Source organism: Amborella trichopoda, chromosome 3, assembly GCF_054954075.1.
Source record: "Amborella trichopoda isolate Santa Cruz 75 chromosome 3, AtrichopodaSantaCruz75HAP2 v2.0, whole genome shotgun sequence".
Taxonomy (NCBI): Eukaryota; Viridiplantae; Streptophyta; class Magnoliopsida; order Amborellales; family Amborellaceae; genus Amborella; species Amborella trichopoda.
The window spans coordinates 20,921,398-20,934,532 of record NC_142338.1 but is presented as its reverse complement, the minus strand read 5'-3'; the positions used below and the strand labels follow the sequence as shown (position 1 = coordinate 20,934,532).

Here is a 13,135-nt window from a genome sequence, read left to right as displayed (position 1 = left end):
TTAGAAGTTTCTGCATATTTTATTTTCTTAAAACAGATTTATAAAAAGGCTTAAATTGAAATTTCAGTATTTAATTATTCAAAGAGAAAAATAAAAACGTAAATATTTTTTAATATTTATTTTATTAATTTTATATTTATTAATATACATGGGGGCCCAATATACTCCATGGGCCCCACTAAATATAGCACGTGGGGGAGTGCGTGGGGCCCACTAGAGGCTGCATTGGTGGCACGCCCCACTTTGTGCACCTCCTTCCTATTTCGTTAAGGCATGCAAGATGCCATTCAAGTTGATTGAGTTGAAAAGGAAGTTTGTGAAATAAAAGACTAATTGACTTTTCAAAGTGCCATGTATAAGATAATGAAAATAAAAGGAAAGAGTATTGAATTTTCTCTACACTAAATATTAATGGGATCAAGTTAAGGAAGCTGAGGGATAAGGTTTTAGCACCTTCCATTAGATCATGATGGTTGATCTATAGATTATAAGGTTAAGATCTCTCACCTCACAGGTCTCCTATGATCAATGGTTTATATCTTATCTCCATAAGAATGGCTAATCCTAAAAACCCAAACTATATAGACTCATTGTGGGGGCCCAAATCTCTACACCAAGGTTATATCTCTCTCCTCATAATAGCCTAACACCACTCTCTCTCTTAAATCTCTCATCTCTCTAGCCCCCCACAAGACTTAGAAAAATTTCGAGAAAAAAAAGAGGGGCATGCCCCAACCATAGAGCCTCGAGGGGCATGCCCCATACACATAGTCTTAAGATATAGTTCTTGTTCCACATTGCCCTAACCATTGAAGGGTTTCTAGCCAAAGCTTCTCATAAGTTATGAGATGTAAGAAAGACCTTGATTCCGTGCGCCATCGTAGGAGCAGACACTCGTGGGATATATCAAGTCCAATTGAGGTAATCTTTTGGCACTTTAATTTTTGTTTATGCAGTTTGTGTTTCTTGTTCCCAAATCAATGTTATGTATTTTTTGTTCTTGAAATAACAGAGTTGTATTAAGTGGCAGCAAGTGAGAATCCACTTATTTTTTCTTCTTTATTCCATTCGAGTTTATTTTGTATTATTTGGACCTCTGTAAGTGTTCTAGTCAGCTGAGAAAAGAAAAATTATATATTACATATACCGTGCTAGTTCACTTTGTCCTACTTTCAGGATCCATGTGGGAGGATATAGGCCTAACCCCCCCATGTGTGAGGTGCACAAGGTGTGGGATGTGGGGCCCACATCGGCCACATGCCCCACTAAGTAGGATGCCTAAAAGGTTTCCCAATTTTAATGGTACTCCTAAGGGTAAATTTTAGAAATTGAATATTTTAGTTAAAAATATCTTATGAAATATTTTGTGAGAGATTTAAGGGGAACTTGATTTTGATCATGATTTTATTTCTTAATTATCCCTATGTGAGAAAAAAGGTAATGAGGAATATTCTATATTATTCTAGAATGTCATAGAAGATAAGACTATGATGAAACAAAATCAAAATTATTTAGAAGTAGATATAGGTCAAATATCAGGGGATAAGGTTCCAAAATATTCACTCTAAATCATGATGGCTAATCTTGGAGATGAAGGACTCAGATTATTTCTCTCACCTCAATGATCCTATTTGAATTGGGACTCCTAGGTCCTAGAAGCCTCTCCTCCCCATCCCAAATTCTAATAATCCGATTTCTCCCATCTCTCTCTCCTCTCCATGCCCCTCTATAAATTTCTCTCATCCCCCTCTCTCTCTCTCTCTCTCTCTCTCTCTCTCTCCCTAAGTGGCACACCCCATTCAAAGGAGAGACGAGGGAAGGGGCATGCCCAGCCCTAGCTTAAGTTTTTAAGGGAGGTGCCATCTTGATATGCCCCAAGGTTAAAATCTTCGTGAAACTCTAATTGTGACCCTAGCTCCCAACTCCATAAGTTTTGGAAAGGGTGTCCCAAATGTGCTTCCCAGATTTAGATTAAGGATTTAGAAAGATTCGGATCCATCGGTCAGGTGATCAGGTGTCGGGCCCAAGGCAAAAGTTAATAAGTCTTCTTGTAGTTATTTAATTTTATTTTTTGTTGTCTTATTTTAATTCCTAGAGTTATTAGTTTGTATATAGTTTCAATAACATTTTATTTGGCAGTAAGATTTAAAGATCCTAGATTGTAAAAAAGTTTATTTTATTGTATATATGGGCACTTGTAAGTAGATTTTCAGCAATTAACTAAATAAAGTAGATTTTTTAATTTATAGTCTTGAATTTTACACAGATACTTCTTTCAAAATGTGTGCAGAAATACCTTTGGGGTAAGGCCTTACTTATACTTCTTCATAGAAATTTTGGAATGAATTAGGGTTTTATGGGAGGATGAGTGGTTAAGATCTTTTAAATTTTAATGATAGAAATAATTGTAGGGTTTTAATGATAGAAATTTTAATGATAGAAATAATGAATTAGGGTTTTAATGAATTAATGATAGAAATAAAGAAATTTTAAATTGTAGGGTTTTAGGTGTGGCACACCTAAGCCTAGGGTTTCTCTTTCCTCTCTTGTGTGTGTTGAGGTGTTATTTATGTGAAAAAGTGTGTAGAGAGGGAGATTTTAAAGAGAGAATCAAAATCAAGCTAGGAACTCCATTAAGGCTCCATCCTAAAGCTTGAAGATGATACCATAGCTTCATGGTGTTCCAATTTTCATGGCTGTAAATCTCATTTACAAAAAGGTATATCAAGCCCTTACCTCTTTGATTGATAAGCAACTGAGTGAAGATTGATCTATGAGTAAGAGCCTATAATCTTAGTTAATTGAATTGAATTTTAGTGGAGTTTTCATTGAGATTTTAGAGATTTAATTGACTGATTTTTATGAGACTTTTGGATAAAATATTGGTCAACGAGGTGAGAGCTTAGGCACTAAGTCCAATAAGTCTGAGCTTAGGTACATTCAAGTAAGTATTACCAACTGTGAGCTTTTATTTTTCAATTATATTTGCATATATTCTTTAACTTTCAGGAACATTATTTGTGTTAAAGTTGTTAGTGGAAGCTGGAATTTCATTCCTGGATTGTGTTTTAAGGTGTATTAAGTCCAATAGGTGCGAGCTTAGGCACATTCAAGTTAGTATTCCCAACTGCTGGCTTTTATTTTTCAATTATATTTGCATATTTTCTTTAACCTTCAGGAACATTATTTGTGTTAAATTGTTAGTGGAAGCTGGAATTTCATTCCTGCAGTGTGTTTATTTACTTTAGCAGTAAAAGGAAATGCCCTATGATGTACTTAAGATTCTAATTTCCATTCACAGCAGAGTATTATCGCACTTCTAAGTGGAATTCAAATTCAATAATAAAGAAAAAAAAGAATTTTTTTTTTTTATAGCCTTCAATTCCACATAGCCACATGCTGTATGCAAGGTCCCTCGTCTCATAGACTGTCATAATTAATATGAAACAGTAATCTATTTATATCTACAGTCTTCTAAAGAAAAAACTGAGGAAAATGGAATTTGGTCAAAATTATAAACCTGCTTGAATGCTTACCCAATTTGAATTAAGTTACAATAATAACAATCTATTTTTTGGCAATCAAAATAATAAAAATCTAAATAAGGTCAGGAATACAATCAAGTATAACACAATTAGCCAATTTGGTTTTCCTCGCCTATCTTTTTCTGATAGGTATAAAATTAGCTTGTTCTAATTTATGTGCAACTTTATTAATGAAATGCTTTCCGGCTTATCACCTCTCATTTTAGCAATCCATGCTACGGTATTCAGAAAAATAGATGTTCTCAACAAATAAAAAGAATAAAAAATTTTAGGCTATGCAATTGAATATGATCTAGGAAATAGTTGAACGATTATTTCAATCCATGGAAAAACAACAAACTCCAAAACCTTACCTGTCCCCACCAAGTCAAAAGGGTTAAAGCTCTCCAATTCGAAGTTTCAATATAGCTGCTCATTGCAGGGAAGAAAAATAATACCATTCTGATGGCATTGACCAACAAGTAGATGGCAACTGCTGATGTGTAGGATGAAGGACACCTCCATATTGAAACCCAACTACCATGTAATTTGGCAATGCAAGTTGAATTTTTGTTTGGATGAGCATAATAAACTGAAAAAATGATAACCCAAATAGCAGCGGTAGCAATCTTCAGGAAGTATCTGAGCCTAAGTGAAAACTTCATGTTTTTTCTTGCTTTCCATGTGAAAATTACATCAAGAACAGCTGCAAGCACACCCCATACTTTAAGATAGATGAAACTTACTGCAACAAAATTGGAATAAAAATGGAAAAATTGGATAATCAACTATTCCTCACCAATCTAGAAATTGAAAATTAGAAGATTTGCAGATGCTAACATTATTTTATGCTCAGTTTGAATATTAAAATACAAATATATGTACTTTTAAAGACATAAAGATTAGCAATGGAGTTAGGAACTAAGAAAAAGATGTTAAAATCTATGAAACGCTAAAATATGCCCTAGCGGACTATACTGATAACAAAACAATAATTCAAGTTCAACCAGTTTAGCTAAGTCAGAAGGTTTTACAACAAATTGTTGATTGGGAGATATTGGCAAGATTACTGATGTAAATTTGCAGCAAGAAAAAAAACCAAAAAACAAACACAAGATTTCTAAAAGAAACTAATGAATCAATTCAAAATTAAAAGCTAACAAGCCTAGCTTCACTGGTTCTGTAGAGTTTTCAAAGAAACAGTGTCTAAAGAATAGTTCAAATCTGAGACAAAATCCTCACTAAACCCCTACTTGTTAACTTTATTAAGACCTCCTAACCTAATTCTAATGTAATTAGAACTCCTTATCAAATTAGACTCGAACTTGACACTGTTTCCCTTTAACCAAATAAATTATACAAGCCTGTCCTTAAAGAAAACCTCGAAAAACACCCTAACTACACATACGCATAATACTTCACTCTGATATGAATTGCAATTACGACCTATTTCGGAAATGGCATCTTAAGCTCTATAATGTCCAAAATTTTCTATGTAGAACGTACCCAACAAAGCAGGCTGAAAATGCCTCTAAAAGCCTAAATGTCGGTCATGAAGCTCGGTCAGTGTCGCGGGACTGTATCAGTCTCCTCTGGTTAGAGAGAACTCGCCTTCAAATTTTTGTCATTTGGGAATTTCTTCATGGCTTTTGCAACAATTTTCTTTATTTCTTCCTCTAAAATCCATAAATTCTCTAACTCAGGTTTCCCTTTCCATTGGACGAAATACTGATTGTAGGAACCACGTTGAAAAATAATGATCTGAATGTCAAGAAACTTTTTGATCTGCTCAATATCCTGCTTAGGCATCTACAGTTCCTATTCAACAACCTTTACATAAATAGACTCCAAAAAGTATACATGTTGTGTTTGCCATGCTATATAGCTGAGCAATCATACTGTCATGAGAGACCCAATATTACATGACATGCATCCACAGGGATCACATAACACCATACAACACATTGGTTTCCTAAATAAAAAATAACCAAAAGAGGATTAATAGGACTTCCATTATCTCCTTCGAATAATGAATTTTTTATGGTGAGGGTGCTTCTCGCACTTTATTTCAGCCTGTCCACCATCTCCTGTGACACCATATGCCTCAACTCCCACCGTCGATAATAAACATACACACATTGTCCTATGTCGTACACTTTTAGTTCTTCGAAGCCAAAGTTCTTTCACGTCTGAGGCTGTTAATACCAGCTAAATCACTAAGAATTTTCCTTCATTAGGGTAGAAATCAGCACCACCACCCTCGGGTCCTCCTTTAAGCTCCTCATCATAAGCTGGCTCGCATTGATGTCCCTTCATATCCTCGTCCCCAATAAACAGATTTGTGCTTTTTAGAGCACTCAAAGATCGATGACGAGGGTCGTCACAAATAAAGCACTTTGGCCCTCATTCTGGAATTTGATAAGGAATATTTTTTGATGCATCAGTAGAGTGAGAACTAGAGCAAATCTCTTCTCTTGGTTTCTAACTGAGTGCGCCTTGTTTAAACTGAGACTGCTCACTTCCAAATGAATGATATGTAAAAATTTAATTACTTCCAACTGTTGCAACCAGATTAGGGCATGGCGAGTAGTCATGAACTTTAATCAGACTAGAAGTGGATATGGGTCAAATAGTAGGGATATAAAGTTCTTACTATTATCATCATCGTCATCATCCAAACCTTATCCCAATTAGTTGGAGTTGGCTGGATAAAGTTCCTAATATACCTCCCTAAATCATGATGGCTGATATGTAGGATGAATGGTTCAGATTTATTTCTCTCACCTCACAGATTTCGTAATTTCCTATTGGTCAAGGTGAGTAATTGGATAGGTGTATCTAAGGGTGGGTCTTGAGGCCTATATGAGGAGGTGAACCCCCCTTCTCAAAAGACACAATTCGAGCCTCTCTCTCTCTCCTAATTCCCCCTCTCTCCTCCGTGCAACCAAAAATTCTCTCACTCTCTCTCTCTCTCTCTCTCTCTCTCTTGATGGCACACCACCTAATAAGAAATTAAAAGGGGTAGCATGCCAACCCTAATTAGGGTTTTGTTGGAGAGAGGGGTACCCTCAGTCTAGAAAGGGATGTGCCTTCATGGTAAGCCCTAATTTGTTCTGAAGGGATTCTCTAACAAACCCTAATTGTTTTTTATCTCTCTAAAACCCTATTTGAATAGGTATTTTCTAAGGAAGCTTCACGGCTCTAAAAATTCAGCAAGATCAATAGGCTTGGAGTGTGCCATCGATCAGGATATCAGGTATGGGTTGTACTAAGTCCTATGGGGGTATCCCTAGGTATAATCAAGTAAGTCATCACAGCTGTTTATTTTTGTTTTTTCAGTTATATATCCATATTTAATTGTATTCAAATTGATGGTAGAAGCTTCCTTTCATTCTTGGATTGTATCTATTTATTTTGGTAGTGAAGAGGCAAGAAACTAAATGATGTAACGAGGAATGACACTATTTATAGTTTTCCAAGAGGTCTAGGGTATTGTCTATCTTAATCAGAATTCAATTTGACACCAATAGGATTCCTGGTAATCTGTCGGGACAAGAAAAATCTCAGTCATCCATTCCAAAAATCAGCTATCATGATCTAGGAAGAAGTTTAGGAACCTTATTCTCTAAATCTTTGACCCATATCCACTTCTAGTCAAACTAAGACAAGTAGATTTTTACCTTAATTTGAATTATGATCTAAGTAGGAGTCCTAGACCAATGCAAGAATCCTGATCTAAATAGGACTCCTAATACAACTAAGACTCCTAAAACAATACTATTTTAATACGAATCCTTATTTAAGCAAGAGTCCTAGTACGATAAGAAATCCTAATCAAAATAGAAGTCCTAATACAATTAAGAATCCCAAAACAAATAATATTTTAATACAAATTTTGAGTACTAGTCCAAGTAGGAATTCTAATCCAAATAGGACTCCTAATACAATTAGGATTCCTAAAACAAATAATTATAAAACAATATCTTAAATTTAATTAGGGGCATCCCATTTTTGTGTGTAGGAGGTGTGACCCTTGTGCACCCCATGTCCCACCCCTATGTGGTCTAACCACGTGTGGGAGCTGGGCCTTGGGACCCCCACGTGGAACCCACTTAAAACCAAGCCCCTACTAAATTTATAAAATATCAACTTTGCATTTTTCTAGGTTTTTTACAAAAAACATAAATGTTTAAAATTTATGAAAAGTTTCTAAAATCAAATAATTATAAAGATGACAGACAATATTACTCAGGTTGTTAAGAAATTATAAAAAACGCTCAAATATACACTATAAGTGGATTGGTTCCAATGGGTCAAAAAAAGTGACTATCAAGGTACTCCACCTGAGCCAGAAACTGTGATCCACATATATCTTCTAAAACTGACCAACACAACCCATGACCCAGAGTCATGCGCACGAGCTCATGATTGGCATGTCTAAGCTGGCCAATAAATAGTGGAACCAAGATTTCAATATAGGTCCCCCCTTAAGAGAGAGTCAAATGCATGTATCACTATAGTGAAAAAGCAACTCTCTTTATGCACATTTACATGTATCCCTCTACAAGATTATTTTCCTGAATGCGGTTGTCATATGTACATGTCAGGCAGAAGTCTATTAAGGACTTAAGCCTGTGCTCTCACAGGCCTATGACCAAATATAGGAGACCACCAAGCTTTCCTAGCCTACAAACCATCCTTAGGAATCTCTCCAATCTCAACAAGGGATGACCCTCCAATAACACTCAACGGTAATGCCTACGCTAAAGGGAAAGGGTTTTAGACGTGACTTGGGCAATAAACTGTTAGCAATATAACCTTTCAAGGCCTTAATGCCAAGAGTGTCTGGCTTAGTGGAAGTGAGTGAGAAATAGAATATGGGTGCTTTGCGAACTGAGGCCCATGTTCTAATACCCCGAGGGCGTATGAGGCATTGAGAGTTTACGTTTTGAGAGAATGATCACTCTACAAGGTGTGAGGGTCACCTCCGAGTTAGGACTATATAGGTTAGAATGCCTCATATTGATGTGATTAGCCATGCCTTGGAGTTACCAATCGAGTGTAAAAGAACCCGAGTGTCTTGTGATGAGAGTTGGATCTGTATGGAATGGTTAAGACTTAAGGAACATGAATCTGTATCCTGATTGTGCAGATGTAATTTGAGAGGACCCCTGTCATATAATAGTAATATGTCCCACAAGGGTACACCTGTAATCCATTGAGAAGCCGGATGGTGGGAAGCTCTGGCTCAGTGACTTTGATGTGATCAATTATGTGTCTCTGCCGTAGAATGTGGAGCATAGGTCTGTTGGGTCAACTTGAGACACCGGTGGAGCATCATTCGGGACTAGCCCAATGGAGTACTCACGTTACTAAGTCAAAGCCTTGAGATTTCATTATGATGAGAAATGATGTAAAAATATGTAAGTATGTTTCAAATATTTATTGGTATTTTTTATTTTTTTTATTTTTTAAAGCACAAAAATGTGTCTTTCAAAATTGTTTGACCTTAATTCCAAATGAGGACATCCATGCGGATGCCATGTGGCACCCGAGTGACTGTAGGGTGGCCACATGGCACCATGGGCCCCTCACATTAGGCCCCCTATTATTTTGGGCGTGAACCTCCTTTTGACACTTAATTATTTAATCTTCAAACCTTATGTTCTATGGTTATAATTTAAGGTTACATTTTAATAACATGGATTATTGTCACACATGTGACATACATGGCTTGTGTGAAGCTAAGAGAATTTTTGGGATAAAATTTATTATTAAAATTAATATCCACATAGGTTACATTGCATGTGAATATTTCATGTAGATGCACCTCATTAGTATGACCCATGTGAAAGGGAAGAGTGCATGTGAAGGGTGTGGGTTGTGTTGATCCTATAGGTGGTGTCATAACCCTCATTTTTGCCTTTCCCATGCCATGTTGTCATTTACTATTTTGTGCCCTTGAACATTCTCAGCACTCTTGAATTAAAGAAATGTTGAGGGCATTTTTGTAAGTACACTTGGACTTGTTTGGAATAAAAATATGCTGCTGAGGACAAAAAGGTAAATATGGCTTTGACTTAGGGTTTTAGTGGGTGATAATGGTAGCAAATCTCAACCTTTCATCTTGATGGTGGATGGGGATGAGTGGCTAGGAAAATTAGCCTCTCATGTACCATTGATGAGATGCATCAATGGTTGAGATCTAATCTTACTCAAACACTTCATATAAATACAATCTTTTGGTCCAACATAACCCCATCTTTTTAAAAACGAATTTCACAAGCAAAAGGAACCTAGAGAGAGAGCAAGAACTCCCATGAGCTCCACGTACCAGCTATTGTAGAACTTGTTCCATTGATCATATTTGGAGTTTTTATGTGATCCTTCAATATATGAGATCTAGTTCATATTAAGCAATCGTCAAGGTAACCCTCCACTGAGTTTTCTCAATTGTTCTTCATCGTCTTTCACTTTAAAACTTGCTATAAATTCATAGTTACAGTAGATTTGTAAACATTTTACCCTTGCTTCATGTAATCGTTATGATTGGCTTTTATAGGGTAGTCATCCATTTGACTACAAGCTTCATACCATGATGATCCTTTGATTGAGTATAGTTTTCCCTTGATTTTCTCGACCCGGATTTTTCTGGTGCATTTCTTATACTCAACTTTCAAATTCCAGACATCTATTACCTCTTTGAATCATTTAGAGTCTACACTTTTGCATGCAATCCCGTTTTGGTGGTCCGATTATACTACATAGTTTTACTCTATCTCACTCGATTTTGATCGGATCCTACTAGTTCCTTTTTGCAAACAGTTGTGGGTTGATTTTGTTATTGATTATGGACCATAAGAAGTGCTTTAAAGGTGTTTAAGCTTCCCAAATTGGATAGATACCCTTGAGTTAAATAAACCACGCGTGCACTCATCTTTGGGACAAGATTAAGTCCTCAAAAGCTCTGATCGTGGGCCGGGCACAAGAGGTTCGAACCATTGGCTTCCCGAGTACTTTTGGCACTCTAATACCTCTGTTTTATTATTATTACTCTGTTGTAACTATTGTGGCAGTTTGGTTCATGTAATTTGATTATGTGAAGGTGTACATCCAATGTATGTAACTAAGTGTTTCAATTTTGAGTTGGTGCGAGTGGCATGTAATTTGCCCCATAAGGGGACTGTTTTAGAGTTGATTTTCAGAGGTATGTAAAGTCTAAGAAGTTTGTATCATTGTGTTTAAGAACTATAGTTGTGTATTTGCATTGTAGAAGAAAGAGTTTTGTAATGAAGTACCAAGTTGTATAGTTGTTTTTGGTTCAATTAAAGTGTTCCTGAAGTCCTGGACTTTGTACCACATCATAAGCTACCTAATCTTGGATATGTCAACCAATCATATACTCTAACTAAAGTCTACAATTTATTATAATTATTATTTTCACTTAGTTCTGACAGACTTTGAAGACCACAAACCCAAACACAATCTGCATGAAAAATCAAGTATATCGACCCAGACAATTGATCTAAAACTTTTGGAGCTCGAAACAAACGATCTTCTAATGCAGCATTCTCTTAACCTGATTAACGAACATATTTCACCTCCTTGGCCTTAAATCCTTCACTATCATGAGCGACGGAATCCCCTCGTTTAGAGCTGGTGGGGTGTTCCACTCAAAGTCTCAATTCCTCGACACCCCTCATCAGATTCTCAAATATTCTTGTGTTGGCACACCTCCACCACCTTGGCCGTGATCACCACATCAACCTTTAGTTGCCATTGAGCAAACTTTCAACGGGTAGACTGGTGCTTTGGGAGGGATGGCCTCCTCCAATACCAAATGATGCAATTTATACCAAAGGAAACATAGATTTCTTAAATAAACGGATGAGTTGCTTCAAAATTAAAAAGAAGCTAACAAGCCTAGCTTCAATAGTTTTGCATAATTTACAAGAATTCAAGGAAACAATGTTTCTAAATATTAACCCTGACTTAACCAAATTTATAGACTTTATTGATATCTCCTTACCTAATTCTAATGTAATTAGAACTCCTAAGTAAAATTAGACTCAAACCTGACACTTATGCCCTCGATGAAAATATATTGACACAAACTTGTCTTAAAAATAACCCTGAAAAAAAAATACTATGGCTTCACATAGTAGGCATAACTCTTCTCCTTGATATCAAAGTTGCTATTACGACCCCATTTCGAAAATGGTTGTTGGGTTTCGTGGCCATTAAAGGCCTAGAGAGCTTGTAAAATATGCACTCCAGTGGGAGTGTGTGTTGACTGACCAAAGGTTGGGCCGTTTATGGCCCTGGTCATGTCCAAAACCCTTACCCCTAGGCATGTGACACTACCGAAAAGAGTTTGCAGTGGATCATCCCATGTCGAGGTCGAAGAGATGCCCAGGCATAATGTTTGTAGGCAAAGAGAACTGTGTGGTCTCATGTGTGCGGTTATAAGCCTGTCAGAGCAAGGGCCAAAGCCTTAACACACTTCCACACGACATGTACACATAACAGCCGCATTACTGGGAAGCAGCCCTATAGAGGGACACGTTTATATGTGCATAGAGAGAGCCCCGTTTGTACTGTAGTAATAAATGCTAAAGTTGCTCTTAAAGAGGAAACTGAAATCTACATTCTAGGAACATGATCCCACTGTTTATTGTTCAACTTTGACAAGCCAATCATGAGCTCTGAAATGAGACTATGGGTCATGGGTCTTGTTGGGTTGGATAAGAAAACGTTGCGGATCGTGGTTTCTAGGGTGAGTGAAATGCCCTTATTATTGTTAATTCTGACCTATTGGTACCAGTCCACTCCTAGTACATTTTATTTTTGTATTAGAAATATTTTTATGATTTTTAAATATTTTTTCAGAATTTTAAAATATTATTTCTAATGTAAAATATATTAAAAGGGTATTTTTGAAATTTTTCAGAACTTAAGATGACACATGCGGGACCAAGGATCCAGCACCACATGTGTGTTTTCTTCATGTGGTGCCCAGTGCCCCCTGGATGCCACGCTAAAAAAAAATTTAAGCAAAAAGTGGCACGCCACCTTTTTAGCAAAAAGGGGGGCATGCCACAAATTTAGCCCAAGGGGGCGCACACCCCATTTTTTTAATATTTGATTTTGAATTAGATATGAATCTATTAATAAGATTTGGTTTCCTATTTTAGAGGGAATTTTAAAATATAGATCATCCTTGATTATGCGAAATCTAGATTATGTTTAAATTTTGTATTTCAAATTTAAATAGGAGTTGGATATGGGTCAAAGTTTAAGGGGATAAGGTTCCTATTTGGGTGGCTGATTTGTGAGATACATGGCTCTAATTAAATCACTCTCGCCCCATAGATTTCCTAATTATCCTAAAAGTCTCACTGGAAATTAGATAAGGCATACTTAAATTAGGATCCTATTCAAAACAGGGAATAGATCTTGTTTTTATTTAAACAAGATTTAAGCCCTCTCTCTCATTACAAGAGATTTCTCTCATACCACAAAATTCTCTCTCTCTCTCTCTCTCTCTCTCTCTCTCTCTCGCACGCCACCCACTCTTCTATCCTTTTGGTTTCATGCCATCTTTCTCTCTC

The 13,135-nt window shown here is 36.5% G+C and overlaps 1 non-coding gene across 1 annotated transcript in view; it reads right to left on the bottom strand.

The window, feature by feature from the left end:
* LOC18437224 (putative callose synthase 8) overlaps positions 1-13,135 on the bottom strand; it is a 98,540-nt gene that overhangs the window by 34,351 nt on the left and 51,054 nt on the right. The window contains exon 17 of the transcript XR_016050968.1: positions 3,899-4,230. This is a non-coding gene — a transcript (putative callose synthase 8). The remainder of the gene's footprint in view (positions 1-3,898; positions 4,231-13,135) is intronic.